We start from the raw sequence: 18,559 nt of genomic DNA, 5'->3' as shown, positions 1-18,559 counted from the left end.
ATTTTCTGTTTGTGTCCTTTCCTTTGCAGAACCACGGTTTTCCAATACGCCAATTAATTTTGCGGTACCATTTGCCTTTAGTCTGTAATATTTGAGTCCAATGCTCCTCCCATTTAGTTGTAACGATTTTATGTATTCCAATACTACAATCTGAGTAACAAAGGGGTAAATCTTGAACACGAGCAGCACTTGAATTAATAATTTTAGCCAAAGTGTCTACTTGTTCATTCCCAAACACTCCAATATGTGAAGGGGTCCAGATGAAGATAATATCTTTTCCATATATAGTACAGAGATGATAATATTTATTACGAATTTCTTGAATTAAGTAGTTTGATGATGAAATGAATGTGTTATTTTTTAATGCCATAAGAACACTCATACTATCTGTAATTATAATCCATTTCGAATATAGTACCTGTTTTTCTATGTATTCTAATGCTAAAAATATAGCTTTTGCTTCTGCTGTGTAAATACTAGCCAAAGTTGAAATTTTATAACCGTGACCAAATCTATTTGACAAATCGTAAAAAGCCACTGAAGTGCTAAGTGCATTTTTGGAACCATCTGTATATATCTGCCTGTAGTCAATAAATTCTGATAAAGTCTCATACATATCGTGCTTTTCTTTTATGTCTTTACGTATAACAATTTTGATCTTACAGAACTTACTCTCATAAAGGCCATTATAACAAGGAAGTATCTTACTACTATAGGTGTTATATTCATCTCGTAAATTCAAATCATTGACAATAGTTTTATTCAAAAACATAGAAATGGGGCAATTTAATAATTTGAGTATGAGTGGGTTATTGGAAACTGAAAAAACTTTGAAGAGAAATTTGAGTTTTAGGTATTCGAAACGAAGAAGGATAGGAGGCAAATTACATTCTACTTGCATTGAGATAATTGGAGAAGTATACATAGCACCTAAAATAAGTCTTAAATTCATATTTTGAATTTTTTCGAGTTTTTCTACTAATTTATGTTCTGAGGCATAACAAAAGAAAGCGTAATCAAAATTACTTCTAACAAGAGATTTGTAAAGTAAAAGGATAATTTTAGGATCAGCTCCCCAGTTACGACCAATTACAGATCTTATTATATTAGTGGCTCTTAAAGCACGATCTACTAAGCAATCAACGTATAGATCCCATTTTAAATTTTGATGAAAAATTACCCCCAGAAATTTAACGCTACAGTCTGTTGGAAGAGTTTGATTATTATATATAATATTCATTAATGGAACATATTTATGAACTTGATGAAAAACAACTACTTTACTTTTGGTTAAACTAATATCGAGGGAAAGAAGAGAAAAATATTTCTCAAGTCTTTTTAATGACTCATTTAACACTAATTGCATATCAATAATATTCTTTCCTTTTATATAAATTAATAAATCATCGGCAAATTGCAAGTTGTTCACACTGTTTCCTAAAACTGAATTAAGTTTATAGATATATAAAATATATAGTAGCGGGCTTAAAATACCACCTTGACATACTCCTTTAGAGCTTAACCTAGGTCCTATTAATTTACTATTTACTTTAACATACACTTCTCTATTACTAAGAAAATTATAAATCCATTCGATAAGTTTCATTGGAAGAAATGAGGATAGAATCGAAGATAGAACTGTTAAATTTACATTGTTAAAAGCTCCTACGACATCTAAAAAAACAGATAGAACATATTCATCGTTATTCAAAGCAGTACTAAGGTCGACATAGAAGTTCGCTAAACTTTCGCGCGCTGAATATCCACGGCGAAAACCAAATTGATTCGATGGTAATATACTATTACTTTCAATAAAGAACTCTAAACGCTGTTTAATTAATTGTTCGAATAATTTGCCTGCACAGGACGTCAATGTTATAGGTCTATAGGAGTCGAAATTTGTAGGATCTTTACCGGGTTTAATTACTGGAATCAAACAATCCATTTTCCATTCTGGTGGGATAATACAGTCCATCCATAAATCGTTAAAAATTTGTAAGAGTTTAGTAAGGTTTATTTTATTCAGCAATCGAAACATATTGTATGTTAAGCGATCAAGGCCACTAGCTGTATCTTTTCTAGATTTTACTGCACTGGATATTTCATCAATTGAGAATGGGTCAGTGAGAAATTTTGGGCATGAATTAACAGAATTAAACTGTTTGTCATCAAAAGGTGAGTGTACAAAATCAGGAGTATATTTGCGTAAAAAATCATTGACCCATGATATATCTTTAAAATGATTTTGACGATGTTTTGAATTTAGTTTTCTCATATTTTGCCAAACAGTGGAAATTGGTGTTAATCTATTAAATTTGGAACAAAATTCCTGCCACCCCTGTTGTCTTACTTGCTTAATTACTAACTTTTTAACAGCTTGAACTCTTTTAAAATTTATGTAATTATCGAGAGTTGGATTTTGTTTAAACCTAAGGTAAGCCGCTTTACTATCATTGACAGCTGTCGCACACCTGTTATTCCACCAAGGTACTGCAATATGTTTGTGCCTCTTTGAAGTATTTGCACCGCTATTTGATAAGTTCCTACGTGGAACGGAACGTTCCACAGCAAAATGTCAAATGGCAATCGGTCGCTATTTTTACGATACCATTTCTGTCATTTTACTGGAGATAGAAATTATAACAGAACCTATTGTAATTGTTTAAGGGTTAATTGACATCATACTCGAAATCCAAAAGTAATCGATTAACAGTTTCAGAATAAAGATCCCAATTAACGAGACGTAGGTTTATACGATTTAACAAAAGTTTATTAACTTCATCTATAGGAGCATGTTGTTCACCTGACGGAGTTGATGAAGAGTTCTTTGTGTTTATTTTAGTAAAAGTCGGCAGGTGATAACTTCCTAACGGATCATCATGAACCAACCACTCGCATTTTAATGATATGGATGGGGATACCATAGTTAAATCAAGGCCATTGGGTCTCCAAATATGAGAGCCAACAGTAGTAACTTGCTTATCATTTAATAGTACCAAATTACATTCATCTAAACAATCAAGAATGTCTTTACCTCTTGTATTAGTGGAGGTACAACCCCACATAGTATGATGTGCATTTAAATCTCCAGATATGATAGTGGGTTTAGGAAGAGACTCCAAAAAGAACTTAAATTTGGCTTTAGTAAAACTAGGTGTACTATTGGTAGGACAGTAAATACTGGCAACTGAATACCAAGAATTATTAACTTCAATACTAATAGCTATAGTTTGCAAAGAATTGTCGAAAAAAGAGTGAAGTTTTTTATATCTAATACTATTATGTATAATAATCGCTACTCCATTGTGGTTATTACCACAATCATTTCGTTCTATACAATAATCTTTAATTTTTAATTTGTAATGTGGTTTTAGCCAAGTTTCTGAGATGAGAGCAATGTGAATATGATGTTCATTTAAAAATTGTGTAAAAATATGTCGATTGCTCAGTAGGCTCTGAGCGTTCCACTGTATGATAGTTAATTGGTCTCGATTGAATTTTGTGAAATAGGTCTATTACCAAAAGTATCATATAACACATTCAAAACACTTTTAGTGTTAATAGATGTGTTCTTTGTGTTATGTAGTGAAATAAGTTTGATTATGCTTTCTATTAAAAGTGATAAACTCTTGTTATCAGAATTTAGAATTGAAATTAGGTCTACATTTTTTTTAGGTTTGTTACCCAGTTTAGGAAATATTTCAGTGCTAAGTATATCTCCAAAAGAAGCAGGTCTGAATTTAGATCTATTTTCAGCAATTTTCTTTTGTTTAACAGGGCATTGCGGTGATACACTTGTGTGATTTCCATTGCAGTGTACACAAATAGCGTTTTCCATTCCAGTTGTACAAGTTTTATAATTATGCTCACCTTTGCAGATGCTGCAACGCTCAGAATTCTTACAGAATTTAGCTAAATGTCCATACCTCAAGCACCGGTAGCATTGTTTAACTGGTGGTATATATGGAGTGACATTGTGGCGCCAACCTCCAATATCCAGATATTCAGGTAATACAGATGCAGCAAAAGTAATTGTCACGGTTAGAGTTGGCTGTAACACATATCCATGAGTCAAGGTATTTTTTCTTAAAATTCTTTTAATAGCAATAATTTTCTTAGAACTCGATATCATAGTATATATTTTTTTATTAGATATATTTGTAGGTACATTTCTAATAACGCCTGTAACTTCTGTTGAAGAAGCAGGAATACTGGCCTTAAAATGGTAGTCATTTAAAAAAGTTTTATTATTTAAAAAAGCATTGGCTAAGTCTGGCTTTTGAAAGTATACTCCGATTTTGAATTTATTTATAGATCTAAGATAAGTTACCCCTTTATTAAATCGTTTTAAACAGGAGGAGAGTGAGAGCAAGTCTCTGGATCCAATGGTTTTCTGACTATCTGAGGATTCTACAAAGACAACAAATTCTGTCCCAGGGGATTCCTCGGGATATCTTCTAATATAATCTGTGACGTAGTAAGGTTTATACTTATCGGCCTTATCAATTTCAGATTCTGAGTCAGTAGAAGTATCTTCCGAATATATATCCTTGTCATTACAAGGTTCTTGGTCTACATCACCTGAATCGTCATCTTTTTTTTTCCTTTTTCTACAACTGCGCTTCCCCATGAATGCTAATTATATTACTGTCGCTGAATTTAGTGAAAATATAATATTTTATTCAATAATAAGAATTGATAGAGATAGTTTTAATAAATTAATAAAAAAAATTTAAAAAACCCGCTTGTTCTTATTCGAGTTTCCCGCCTTTTTTTCCATTATGGGAATATTAAAATGTCAACAATGACCAGGGTTACCAGTTGCCAATTTAGATTTTTTCTTCATATACGTTACATAAACGTTTGTGAAAAAAAAAAACCGGAGGAAGCTCCGGCGTGTAATTGGTGATAATTTTATTTTATATTATATATATGGCAAACAAGCTGTCAACCTACCTGTTAGAAACCAGTATCCGTCGCCTATAACCATAAACAGTACCATGGATATCACAGAACATACTGTTATATCATCATCGTCATATCGGCCTTTAACTGTCCACTGCTGAACATAAGCGTACCTCTGTGGGGGGGGGGGGGTCCAATAGTTAGCAGGCGAATTGGCAACCGCAGTTAGGCTTTTTTACAATGGATGATAATGTAATGTGCTCCGCCTGTGCTGACGGTATACGCTGGTGGGGCCCCAGTAAGGAATAATAAGTGAGAATGAAAAGGCAAGTCAGTACAGTTAGCCCATCATCGATGGTTTCCAGGGGAAACCACGTGGAGGTGGACTTGATAGAGTATATTGCTGGCAATGGGACTGGTAGTTCGCATTACTAACAATCCCATTTCTATTATTTTAAGAGAAATGATCTAAGAAGGACGCTGCTGTCCATCTCTCGTCCTCTATTAGGCGCCTCATACGACACATACAGGTAAAGAAGGGGTGACTTATTTTATGCTGGGACCACAAGCAGATAATGTACATATAGCTTATAAATCAATATACATTTAATAAATAAAATAGTGGCCATTTTCAGTTATTTAAAAAAGGAAAACATATTTATTGTCTATATTTAAAAATTTTAAGTATTCAGTACAAATAAGACATTGCATACATGATTATGTAGGCAATATCTTATTCTTTCAAATATATTCATAAGAGTAATAAAAGTATGTTATGGTAACACTATTCCCACAACTTGTATAAAACGTTGATCTGGAAAAAGCGCGGGAAACGTTTAAAAAAGCGGGAGTGTTTTTTGATCTTCTTTAAATTAATTTTATTTTTAATTATATAAGGATTAGTCTTATTTATATATTGTGTATTAGATTGTATATATAATTGTATATTTTGTAGTAATAGTGTTTGTTGCTGTAAATATTGGTAAGTAAATTACCTATATTAATTAGACATTATGGATCCACCTATAGACCCTGGGGGGACAACCCCCAGGTGTCTGCAAATATAACTATCCCATTTAATAATAGTTTTGATATATTGGGTGAATCTAGTATGGACACAGATGGTTCTAGCGTTGCAAGTTCTAAACGTAAGCGAGTACGTGGCGAACGTCGCATTTGCAAACATTGCAATAAAAAACGAAGGAGGCACACCAAAGGTCTCGAATCTAAAATTAAAGATAGTGATTGTCAATGTATTGAGGATGAGAATCAAACTCTAGTATCAATACCAGTTGTAAATAATACCGAGTCTGTTAAACCTGCTTCTCCACCCAGTACTTTAAGCAGAACTTTGTACAATGCCGAGGATGTAGCTCCTTATGTCGTTCATGTACAAAAAAATGAAACACATCCTAATGATAACACTACATTACATCCTATTGCATTTGGTCGCTTTTTACACACTAATAAGATAAATAATATAGTGAATGGTAGCCTCAAAAGAATAGGAAGAAACCGTTTATCGCTTTCTTTCTCAAATTTTGAAAATGCAAATGCATTTTTAAATAATAGTCACTTAGAAACACATAATTTTAAGGCATTTATACCTTCTTTCCATGTAACCCGTATGGGAATTGTGAGGGGTATTCCTAAAGATTGGACAGAAGAGGAAGTAATCCAAAATATATCAGTACCTATAGGTTGTGGGAGAATTCTAAAAACCAGAAGAATTAAGAAAAAGACCATTAATGAAGGACAACCAAGTTTTATTAATACTGAAACCATTGTTATTACTTTTGATGGACAAATATTACCAAAAAGAGTATTTATGTTTTACACATCATTAACTGTAGATTTGTACATTTACCCCACTATCCAATGCTATAACTGCTGTAGGTTCGGACATGTCAAGATGCAGTGTCGTTCAAATCCTCGGTGTTATAAATGCAGGCAAAATCATACAGGTGATAAATGTGAAGTAGATGAGGAAAATGTTTCTTGTATCTTGTGTAATGGTTCTCATTCAGCAATTAGTAAGAAATGTCCTGAATATGCACGTCAGAAAGCCATTAAAGAAACAATGGCCCACAGTTGTGTTTCTTATGCTGAAGCATCAAAATTTCATCCTCCCACTTCTAAACTATATTCAGATGTATTAACATCATCATCTCCGTCCAATAAATCTCATTTTCAATCTTCTTTCCTCAAAGAGAAAACATCATTACCACATATTCAATCATCATATAAAAAAACAGTTACACTTAAACCACGCTCTCCTCAAAAAGCACAACAAGGATATGATCGTTCTGCCCATGAAGCCATAGTTAAGGAATATAATATTCCTGCTCCCTCTAATGGTTGTGCATTATCATCAAATAATATTGACAATAATCAATCCATCTTTGATATTATTCTCATGCTTATTAAAGTGTTATCGCAATCGAAAATGATACAAACAACTTATTTTCTCAATTATTAACTTCTCACAATGGATTACAAAGTCCTAATAATTCAGTGGAACTGTCGTAGCATAACAAACAAGAAATCAGACTTATTTTATTTGATTAATAAATATAATCCTTTTATAATAGCTCTACAAGAGACTTGGTTAAAGCCAGGATATCCTTTTAGGATTTCAGGCTTTACAAGTCTCCGTGATGATAGAGCTGACGGATATGGCGGTGTTGCCATATTGGTCAAAAACTCCCTTCCTTTTTCTTCTTTTTCGCTTCCTGTATATAGCGGCATTAATGCAGCTGCTATAATTATAAATGGTATCTGTTTTGTTACTTTATATATTCCTGATCCTACATGCCAAATATATTCACAACTAGAACAATTATTTTCAATTTTACCTAAACCTTTTCTCGTAATGGGCGATTTTAATGCTCAGCACCAATCGTGGGGCAGTTCTGCTTCTAATTTTTATGGTGGAAAACTCCTGACGATAATTGACACTTACAACTTATGTATTATTAACTCAGATGTACCAACACGTAGAACTGCACCGAATGAAGGGTTTAGTGCTCCTGACATTTCAATATGTTCTTCTGATTTAGCTTCTTCACTGTCGTGGTATCCTCATTCCTCTACCTTCGGAAGCGATCACTTTCCCTCATTCTTTCTTTTCCAATTTCCATTCCCTCAAGTCGAAAGAGTGGTCCTCGACTTAAATATAATTTATCAAATGTAGACTGGAATATTTACAAACAATATTTAGATAATAAAATATCGGAGTTACCTATTGTTTACCATGGAAATGAACATCAATGTTGTAATGACTTGATGATAAATATGAAGGAGGTTGCTGATTTATTATTTCCTGTTAAAAATAGTGCTTCAGGGAAAATTCCCTCCCCACCTTGGTGGGACAAAGATTGTACGGAAGCAATTAAAAATCGTAAAGAGGCTGAAAAAAATTATAATAATTACATGACACCAGAAAAATTTGAAATTTACACCGCAGTTTCACGTTCTACTCGAAAACTACTGAAAAAAAAGAAATTAGAAGGCTGGAGAAGATTTTGTTCTTCTATCTGTCCAGAAGTTAATTCATCAGTCGTTTGGAATAATATTAAAAGATTCAGATCTGCCTTTAGTGATCATACATCACGTTCTGCACTCGATTTAACTTTAGCGAATAAATTTTTAGATCGCCTTGCTCCTAGTTATGTGCCGGAATGCCTTTACAATATTTCTCTATCCGTCTCTGACGAATTATTCGAACTTGACTCTCCTTTTACTCTAGTAGAACTTAAAGGTGTTCTAGCTTCTATTAAAGACTCTGCACCGGGAGAAGACGGTATACCGTATTCCTTTTTTAAAAATGCTAGCGATGCGACATTAATTTACTTTTTAAATATAATTAACTCCATAATTATTTCGGGAAATATACCTACTTCATGGAAGTCTCAGATTATTATACCATTTCTAAAGCCTCATAAACCACCTTCTGAACCATCATCATACCGTCCTGTTGCACTTTCCTCTGTCTTACTAAAGCTAGCTGAACATTTAGTGAAAAACCGTCTAGAATGGTTTTTAGAAAGTAATAACTTACTATCCCCGAACCAGTTTGGTTTTAGGAAAGGTAAGAGCACCTTAGATAATGTGAGCATTCTTATTTCAGATATTCATATAGCTTTCTCACAAAATTTGTCAATCCTCTCAGCCTTTTTAGATATAAATTCTGCCTATGATAATGTAATAATTTCTATTTTAAAAACTAAATTACAAGCTCTAAATTTACCGGTAATGCTTTCTAATTTCATTATTAATATTTTATCAGAAAGAACAATACATATGGATTTAGATGAAGATACCAAATTATCTAGAACAGTATGGAAAGGCCTTCCACAAGGATCTGTTCTCAGTCCAATCTTATTTAACATATACACATACGATCTAGAATTATTCCTTGATAAATCCGTCAAAATTTTACAATATGCTGATGATCTTTTATTATATTTTATTGCGAAGTCCATAGAATCTGCTTCTGCCAAATTATCTGATTCATTAGATTTGTTAAAAACGTGGTTAGATGCAAATGGTCTTAATCTTTCTGTAACCAAGAGTAGTGTAGTTTTGTTTTCAAGAATGAGATCACCGCAACAAATTAAGGTGCTTTATGATAACTCATACATTCCTATAAAGACTGAAATTAAATTTTTAGGTATCGTGCTAGATAATAAATTAACAGGTCTGTCCCACTGTAATTATATTTCTACGAAATGTGAGCGTAACCTCAACATTCTTAGGTGCCTTGCTGGAGTTTGGTGGGGAGCACATCCCGTTTCACTAAAACTTGCTTATAATGGTCTTATAAGGAGTGTCATTGATTATGGAACTTTTTTGTTAGCTCCAGGAAGTTCATTTGCTTTTAAGAAATTGGATTTAATTCAATCAAAGGCCTTGGGGATTATCTCTGGAGCAATGAAATCAAGTCCAATCAATGCTTTACAGCTCGAAGTCGGTGATCCACCTTTGGTTTTAAGAAGACAATATCTATCTGATCGCTTCTTTTTTCGTTGTTTACAATTATCTGATCATCCGCTTATTCAAAAGTTATCTCAACTACATATCTTTATTTCGTCTTCATCTTATTGGAAACATAAAAAACCTCCATGTTTAATACAAAGTTATGAAAAATATAAATCCATAGAATCTCCCACTTTTACATCGTCCTGTTTTCCCATTTATAAATGCTCATATCAATCTTTAGTTTTATCTCCTAATATTAAATATGATTTTGGGTTATTAAAAAATGATTCAGAATTGAATGCCAAATTTATGTTTATAACTGACATTGAATGGAATGAATGGCACTACATCTTTACTGATGCATCAAAACCAGACAATAGCGGTTGTGTAGGTGTGGGTGTGTTCCATTCACAATTTAATATCGTTCAAAAAATTAAACTTCCACCAGAGTCTTCAGTTTTTACCGGGGAATGTTATGGTATTTTAAAAGCTGTAGAATATATACTTTTAATGAAATTACATAAGGCAATAGTTTTCACTGACTCTATGAGCTTTTTGCAAGCTCTAGCCAAATATCCGTTTAAATCAAAACCAGTTTATCCCATTATTTGTGTTCGCGACATTATTTGTATATATGTAATCGTAATTTATAGTTGTTAAGTCCTAGTTAATCGTTTCTGTATTCTGTTATTTTATATAGATTTACATAGATTTAAGATAGTGTAAGTTAAATAAAGTATTCCTTTGCGTGTTGTCATTATTACCTACGAATAGAAATTGTAACAATAAATAGAATTAAGAAATTGTAAATAAATAAATAGACGCTATAGAGTACCGATCTGAAGAGACACGCGTCTCGTTCATTTTCGCCCCGTCCCGCTCGCACAGATCGCTATCGCGAGTTGGAAACGTTATCGTGCGAGCGGGCGGGTATAAAGATAGGCCGCCTCCCGTCGAGCGGCATTCGCTTCCGGGCAGCGACACACTACACTCGAGAAGAAATAGGACAAGAAGAAAAAATACTCTCTTCAGACGGTACCGGAGGCTTCAGAATAGTAATCCCTGTGTTTCACTCCAGCCTGAACCAACGCCCCTACAGTCCACGCTCACCGAACGGCAGTCCACACCGTTCATCGTGGTCCTTCGAGAAGCCGGATTGCTGGAGGAACACCGTTGGTACATCGAGAAGCCGGATCGCTGGAGGAAGACCATTCTGAAGCCGGATCGCTGAAATGCCGACTACGAGAAACATGAAGTCGTCGCAACAAAAAATCGCCGTCACCGAAGCCACAACGTCCGCCGCCACCACGTCGACTACGGCCGCCGGAACGCTGTCCGTCGCTGCCACGCCGTCCGTTGCTGCCACCACGTCGTCTGCGGCTGTCAGAATGCCTTCTGTCGCTGCCACGTCGTCTACCGCCGCCACCACATCGACTACGAACACGTCCGGCGATACGACGACCACAGGAGTCACGGAGACTACCGAAGCCACAGGAACGACAGAGGAGACAGCAAGGAAGAAGGAACCGAAGCACGGCACAGCACGCACGGTTCACACCACGGCCTCGCAGAAGAAGAAGGCTCTGGCCAAGGCACGGGAGGAGCTACTTCGAAAGGAGGTGGAATTGGTCGCCGCCCTGGAAGCCGAATCAGAGGACGACGAGGAAGTAGAAGACGACGACGCTACCGTCAGAAGAGAACGAACGTCGGATTGGGTTCGTCGAAGCACGCTGGCACTCACAATGGAGCCGCATGTACCAGAGATAGAAGAAGTCACCGGCAAGCGTCAGGGGTTCGTCCCATCGAGACCCGTTGAAGAGGATTCGAGAGCGCCGCCGCCACAGCCGAGCAGCGACGCACTTCACCGGGACCACGCACGCCACGTTGACCCGCATGCCGCCATGCCTACGATAGCAGCAGCGATGCAGTCGATGAAGAAAGAAGAACCGGTGCTGAAGGTGGGCATCGATTGTAATGAGTTTGCGATCGCCATGCAGATGGCCGCTCGCAACATACTGCCCTCCACAGCGTCAAGAGTCAAGTTGAGTCTTCAATGGATCGTCGAGCGAGTGGTTACCATGGAAGATGGCCTATGAAGAGAGCGCAAGTCAACTCACAGAACAAGAGAACCTAGCAAGACTGCGCAGAAGCTTGAAGGGGGCCGCAAAGGACGCGGCACGCTCCCTATTCGTCGGGTCTACGACCGCAGAAGAAGTAATGAAGATGTTAGCCGCGAGGTTCGGCCGCCCTGGAGCACTCGTCACAGCCGAACTGAACAAACTCCGCGCGCTACCACGACTCTCGGACAACGCAAGAGACGTCTGCCTCTTCGCAAGCAAGGTGCAGAACGTCGTCGCCACGATACGAGCGCTGAACAAGAGTCACTACCTCTACAACGAAGAAATAGTGAGAAACGTCACAGAGAAGATGCCGTCGGTACTACGCTTCAAGTACTACGATTTCGCCAACGACCAACCGGAGGGACAACAGGACCTCATAACACTCTCTCAGTTCCTGCAAAGGACCGCCGCACGATGTGGAAACTTCGCCCCCGCCGAGGAGATACCGTCCGAAGACCGGCGGGAGTCCGCTCCTAGGAAGACGGCGAAGACATACACGACGCAGGAGAAACCCGCTACACCACCGTGCCCGATGTGTCGACGAGAGGGACACGCTCCATCGGACTGCAAGACGATGAAGGAAGCAGACACATCGGCGAGATGGGAGTTAGCGAAGACTCATAGGCTGTGTTTCCGCTGCCTCAAAGTAAGAAGATTTCGCCACGCCTGCAAGAGCAAGAGATGTGGAGTGGATGAGTGCACGCAGACTCATCACCCTCTGCTGCACACCACGCGACAACAGCCGGAGAACGAAGTGACAACACACGTCATCGAGGACAAGTCCGCCGCAGTCGCCGCATCGGCAAGGGAAAACGACAAGATCGCGTTCCTGAAGATCCTGCCGATACGAGTCACCGGTCCCACGGGAACGTGCGACACCTACGCGCTACTGGACGACGGGTCGACTTGCACCATCATCGAGACGGCGGTGGCGGAGCGAATCGGTGCTACGGGTCCCCCCGCACCATTCTACATGGAAGGTGTGGCCGGGGCACGGATCAACGCAGCTCAATCGACGCGTGTCCACTTCAAGATCCGCGGGCGGAATTCACAAGAATACACAGTGGGGGCACGGACGATGGACAGACTGCAGTTATCATTACCACGCAGCGTCATCAAGGGCTGTCCACATCTGCGGGACATAGAGAGGGAATTGGTCTACGAAGAGGGCAAACCGACGGTACTGCTGGGGCAAGACAACTGGCACCTACTGCTGGCCCACGAAGTCAGAAGAGGATCCGACACGCAGCCGGTCGCATCACTCACCGACCTGGGATGGGTACTGCACGGTACGAGTCGCGGCAGGACAAGACAGCAGGTGCACAGAATCAGCCACATAGTGACGACACATGAAGAGGAACAATCGATGGAAGAAATGATGAAGCAACATTTCGCGCTCGAATCGCTGGGAATCGCACCGAAGAGGTCTTACAATGAAGAGGAACGTCGCGCCCTACGCATTTTATACCGGCGGGAGGATACGAGACGGGGTTACTATGGAAGAAGGACGACCCTGTGCCGCCGGACAACTACGAATCGGCAATGCGACGTCTCCAACTGGTCGAAAGGAAACTCGACAAGAATGAAGAAATTAAGAAGAGGTATGAACAACAAATGGACACGCTACTCAAGAACGGGTATGCTGAAGTCGCCCCGCCACGGAGTTCCCAACGGGTGTGGTACCTGCCACACTTCGCCGTCATCAACCCGCAGAAACCGGGGAAACTGCGGATCGTGCACGACGCAGCAGCCAAGACGAAGGGCATCAGTTTGAACGACATGCTGCTGCCGGGCCCCGACTTACTTCAATCGCTACCGGGGGTCCTCATGCGGTTCCGGCAACGACGGGTGGCAGTCACGGCGGACATAAAGGACATGTTCATGCGGGTCACCATACGGGAAGAAGATAGGGACATGCAACGGTTCCTGTGGCGAGGAGATCGACGAGAGGGTCCACCTGTGGAATATAGGATGAAGAGTGTCATATTCGGCGCAACATCGTCATGTACAGCGATCTACGTCAAGAACAAGAACGCAGAACAGTACAAGGAAGAGTTCCCGGAGGCAGCAACGGCGGTGGTCATGAACCACTACGTCGACGACTACCTCGCCAGCTTCGACACGGAAGAGCAAGCCGTACGCGTCTCAAGACAGGTCGCACAGATCCACGGTCGAGCCAACTACTATCTCCAACGGTGGGCGTCGAACTCGCATCAAGTGCGCGCCGCGTTCTCCGACACCGGCGGGGACAGCGTGGTACAACTCGACGCGGAGAAGATACTGGGGATGGTATGGCGACCTTCTGAAGACACCTTAGGCTTCAACTTCAACGGACACAAGCTTCCGCCACAGATAGCCAGCGGGGAACAGACGCCGACGAAGAGGGAAGCGCTACGAGCGATCATGTCACTGTTCGATCCACTGGGCCTCGCCACTCCCATCACCATACAGGCGAAGAAGATATTGCAGGAGACGTGGCGTACCGGTATCGACTGGGACACCGAGCTGCAACCACGGGAAGCGGACGCCTGGCGGAGCTGGATGGACCACGTGCGACGGCTGTCCGCGCTGGAGGTGCCGCGGTGCTACCCGGAGGTAGCCACGGCCGATACAGCGGAGCTGCATACATTCGTCGACGCCAGCTCGGACGCGTACTGGCGGGCCGTAAGCGCGACCGGCAAGGTCCACGTGTCGCTGATCGCGGCAAAGGGACGAGTGGCCCCACTCAGCAAGGTGACCACGATACCGCGACTGGAGCTGCAAGCGGCCGTCCTCGGGTGTCGCCTATCGCGCACGGCAGTCGAAGAACACGACCTGAAGCCCGCTCGCCGAGTATACTGGTCGGACTCACGCACCGTGCTCGCATGGCTACGCACCGGTCCTCGCGCATACAAGCCGTTCGTCGCGCATAGAGTCGCCGAAATCGTCGAAGAAACGAAGACGAACGAGTGGAGATGGATACCGACGCGGCACAACGTAGCAGACGACGCCACACGCGACCCACCGACGGACTTCGGCTCGCAGCATAGATGGTTCCGTGGGCCGGACTTCCTGTACCTCCCCGAAGAGCAGTGGCCGCGTGAAGATAGTACGAGCGACGATAGTCAAGCGGAAACGGGAGAAGAACGCGTACACAAGCTACAGAACGCGACGCAGTTGTCTATAGCATTACCCGATCCGTCACGTTTTTCTAATTGGTTGAAACTTGTTCGCAGTTCAGCACGAGTGTTGCAGTTCATCGACCTCCTGCGACCGACCAGTCAACGCTGCACCGCCATCCGAAAGAGAAACAAGAAGAAAGAGAGCGCCGACCCCACTTGGACCCGCACGAAGAAAGTCGATAGAGAGAAGACGAAGATGAAAATCAAGAACAACAATAGTCCATCTGTGTGTTTCATCCCCATAGACACACACTACCTAGATCGCGCGCGACGACTATGGATTCGCGCGATACAACAAGAGGCGTTCGGCGACGAAATCGCAGTATTGAAACAAGGGAAACAGCTTCATCCAGTCGACTCATACAGCTGTCAGTCGTCATAGACAACGACGACATTCTGCGACTTCGATCGAGAATAGCAGCCGCCGCCGATCTGTCAGCCGAGCAACGAGAACCCCCATCGTCGACGGAAACCACGCCTGGGTGCGCCTATACATCGCATGGGTGCATCGGAAACTTCACCACGGCGGCTTCGAGATCACCACGAACGAGGTGCGACAACACTTGTGGGTGTTGCGCCTACGACACGCCGTCCGCAGTGAACTGAAGAGGTGTCAGCTGTGCCGCCTACGAAGAGCAAGACCGGCGCAGCCATCAACGGGCAACCATCCACAGAGCAGGCTGGCGCATCATCAGCGACCGTTCACGTTCACCGGCCTAGACTACTTATGACCGTGACAGTGGGCCGCACTCACCAGAAGCGGTACGGAGTGCTCTTCACCTGCCTAACGACGCGCGCTGTCCACCTAGAAATCGCCGGCAGCCTCAGCACGGACTCCGCCATAATGGCCCTGCGGCGCTTCATAAGCCGCAGAGGGTGTCCCACTGAACTATGGTCCGACCAAGGCACCAACCTCAAAGGTGCTGACGTCGAACTGAAGAAAGCAGCCGAGGAAGCCATCCAAGAAGAGTCATCAGTCCATTTCATCCGGTGGCGCTACATTTTAGCGCACCCTTCATGGGAGGTGCGTGGGAACGGTTGGTGCGTAGCGTGAAGACCGCACTAGCCGCTACGTTGAACGAGCGGGCCCCCAAGGAAGAGGTCCTCCACACTCTGCTGGTCGAGGTCGAGCACACCCTCAATAGTCGACCGCTAACCCACGTGTCAACATCGGCAGACGACGACAGCGCCCTAACCCCCAATCACTTCATATTGGGCGGTCCATCGCGCGTCCCACTGCCAGGCAGCTTCACAGAGAGCGACGCGGCGGGACACAAGGAGTGGCGTGCCAGCCAGAGGCTAGCTGATTGCTTCTGGAACCGGTGGGTGAAGGAGTACCTAAACACCGGCGGGAGCCCCGAGCTACACACGGAGCCATCAAAATGGACGACCTGGTCCTGATAGCTGATGGGACCTTGCCTCGCAACACGTGGCCGCGAGGCGTGGTGGTGACGACCTACCCTGGACCAGACGGCGAGATCCGAGCAGTCGACGTGCGGACGAACAAGGGCATCCTACGGCGACCCACTAAGAAGCTGATCATACTGCCCACATCGACATCGAGCGACGCGAACACGAGTTAACTCCAGCTACGAGAGCTGCGGCGGGAGATTATGTTCGCGACATTATTTGTATATATGTAATCGTAATTTATAGTTGTTAAGTCCTAGTTAATCGTTTCTGTATTCTGTTATTTTATATAGATTTACATAGATTTAAGATAGTGTAAGTTAAATAAAGTATTCCTTTGCGTGTTGTCATTATTACCTACGAATAGAAATTGTAACAATAAATAGAATTAAGAAATTGTAAATAAATAAATAGACGCTATAGAGTACCGATCTGAAGAGACACGCGTCTCGTTCATTTTCGCCCCGTCCCGCTCGCACAGATCGCTATCGCGAGTTGGAAACGTTATCGTGCGAGCGGGCGGGTATAAAGATAGGCCGCCTCCCGTCGAGCGGCATTCGCTTCCGGGCAGCGACACACTACACTCGAGAAGAAATAGGACAAGAAGAAAAAATACTCTCTTCAGACGGTACCGGAGGCTTCAGAATAGTAATCCCTGTGTTTCACTCCAGCCTGAACCAACGCCCCTACAGTCCACGCTCACCGAACGGCAGTCCACACCGTTCAATTTGTGACATAAGACAAAGTCTTTATCTTTGCATGTTGAGAGGTTATTCCGTTTCTTTTACCTGGTTACCAGGACACAGTGGTATTAGCGGCAATGACAAAGCTGACCTTATTGCAAGAGAGGCTGTAACTTGTGGTGATATGTATCATAATTACTGTAGTGACCTAGCTTGTCTCCCAAAAATATATTTAAGGTATGCCTGGAAGGAATATTGGGAAAAAACAAGTACAATAAAAGGAAGATTTTATCGCCTTATACAACCCGATATTCCTTTCAAACCATGGTTTTGTAAATTAAAGCTTGGAAAGACCGCAACAACTATTATAACTCGTATGCGTCTAGGTCACGTATGCACACCTTCTCATTTATACAAGCTTGGTATTGTACAAAGTTCGTCGTGTAATTGCGGTGCTGAAGTGGCGGACTTGAATCATATATTCTTCTCATGTTCTAAATTTGACCACACCTCCCTTTTTAATCATCTCCGATCCATCCGTGTTCCATTCCCAACTTCTATTCTTACTCTACTTTCTTCCAATGATCCTATTATCTATAAAATACTATCTTCATATATATATGATAACAATATTAAGATTTAGTTATATTACATGAATACATTTATAGTTGCATCAATTGCTTTTCCTATATATTTATAAGTATATTCTCATATGTACAAGTATATCTTTCATATCCTATAAATATCCTAGACCTAATCCTTATCCTTTCTAAATTCGTTTGTGTTAGGTATTTTTATTACTATTATCGTTTCCCCGTTTTGTCCTTGGCAAAATACCCTAATATCGGGGTGAACGCCACAAAAAAAGAAAAAAAAAAAAAAAAAACGTTGATCTGTTTTTTGTGAATCGTTTGTGTCGTTTGTATAGACAATATCTACATAACGATATCAATTATAAATTTATTTCCTATTTTAAATAATAATTACAACCTATTTTTTTTTTATATATTCAGAAACAAAAATATATTACTTAAACACTTCGAAATAAAACCACTGCAAAAATAAACTGCAGCTGCTGAAATATATAAAATGTAAAAGCACTTGAAAACTATACTTTCGTACCATAACTTTCAAAATACGTTTTCATATATCATTGAAATAGATTCAGCATTTAATAATTATTGCTTTAAGAAATAAACATGTTTACTTTGATATCATTTATACCTTGAAAAAAGACCTTAAAATTTTTCTAGATTTTTCTATTCACCCCGCAAATTTTATTGTCTTTTTTTTTGTAACT

At 41.1% G+C, this 18,559-nt stretch overlaps 1 long non-coding RNA gene across 2 annotated transcripts; it reads left to right on the top strand.

Annotated features, from left to right (window-relative positions):
* The first annotated feature begins 2,642 nt into the window (after window positions 1-2,642).
* LOC128201217 (uncharacterized) lies at window positions 2,643-4,740 on the top strand. Of its 2 annotated transcripts, none has more exons than XR_008253119.1 (3): window positions 2,643-2,743; window positions 3,879-4,076; window positions 4,513-4,740. It is a non-coding gene; the product is annotated as an uncharacterized LOC128201217 (long non-coding RNA). The 2 variants fall into 2 exon arrangements; XR_008253118.1 differs by having other exon boundaries at window positions 2,649-2,855.
* Window positions 4,741-18,559: the final 13,819 nt, after the last annotated feature.

The sequence above is a fragment of the Galleria mellonella genome, unplaced genomic scaffold (assembly GCF_026898425.1).
Source record: "Galleria mellonella isolate WM207_F2 unplaced genomic scaffold, CSIRO_AGI_GalMel_v1 utg36, whole genome shotgun sequence".
NCBI classification, from domain to species: Eukaryota; Metazoa; Arthropoda; class Insecta; order Lepidoptera; family Pyralidae; genus Galleria; species Galleria mellonella.
Note: the sequence above shows the minus strand (reverse complement) of the source record. Positions and strands in the feature narration are given on the sequence as shown.